Below are 884 nucleotides of genomic sequence, written 5' to 3'. Positions count from 1 at the left end.
TTTTTTTGCAATTTAATGTTTTCCCACATGTTTTAATATGAACTGAATGTAAATATTAATATTAATTACTATTAATAATATTTATATTAATGTAATATGAATTGAATGTAAATATTTATAGCAAGCTACTATAAAAGTGTCAAAAACCTTTATTCATTTATAGGCGGCATATACAGTGCGTCAGACTGGCGAGTTGGTTTGGATGGGTTTGTGAAAATGATTCAACTGTGTGTAGTCGAAGGCGAGTCAACAAGTACACAAATGACTCGCGAGTCGGACGCACCGTGTATGGCACCTATCGGTAAATCGGAACTTCGATTCTCTCGATCGTTTAAACATCTCGGACTCGCCCATCACTACTTTTTATAAGAAATCAACTCGTTTTGCTTGCAGGGCTGCCAATCAGCAGAAATTTAACATAGAGCGTAATTTAAGTCCCCGCTGGGTTTCCAGTGCAGCCATAATAATTGGGGTGTTCACAGTTCGTTCCAAATTGTGTCTGAAAATGTAGACGTCTACATTTTGAGAAATCTTTAGCATCAAACTGTGAGCACCCCTTTCTAGCAGTCGTCGCAAAATCGTCTCAAAACTTTGCTGGTGTTGCCAGACATTTCTTCTTTGCGTGCTTTATTATATGTCGCCTTTCGATTTTGTTTCTGAAAAATTGTAATTATTTAACTTAATTACCAATTCCTAATATTTGTTATTTCTTTTCCTTGACTTATTTCTTTTCATCAGAAATTGCGCTCAAATTAAATGCAAATATAGAAAACGTGCCCAATAAATAAAAAAAATGCGATTAGTATTGCTATAATGCAACCCTGCTGCGAGGTTGCAAAATGTAGACGCGTAAAAAACATACCTTTGAGTGTGACAAAATGTAG

Source organism: Rhagoletis pomonella, unplaced genomic scaffold (genome assembly GCF_013731165.1).
Source record: "Rhagoletis pomonella isolate Grant_MI unplaced genomic scaffold, Rhpom_1.0 Rhpom_scaffold_10534, whole genome shotgun sequence".
Taxonomy (NCBI): domain Eukaryota; kingdom Metazoa; phylum Arthropoda; class Insecta; order Diptera; family Tephritidae; genus Rhagoletis; species Rhagoletis pomonella.
Note: the sequence above shows the minus strand (reverse complement) of the source record.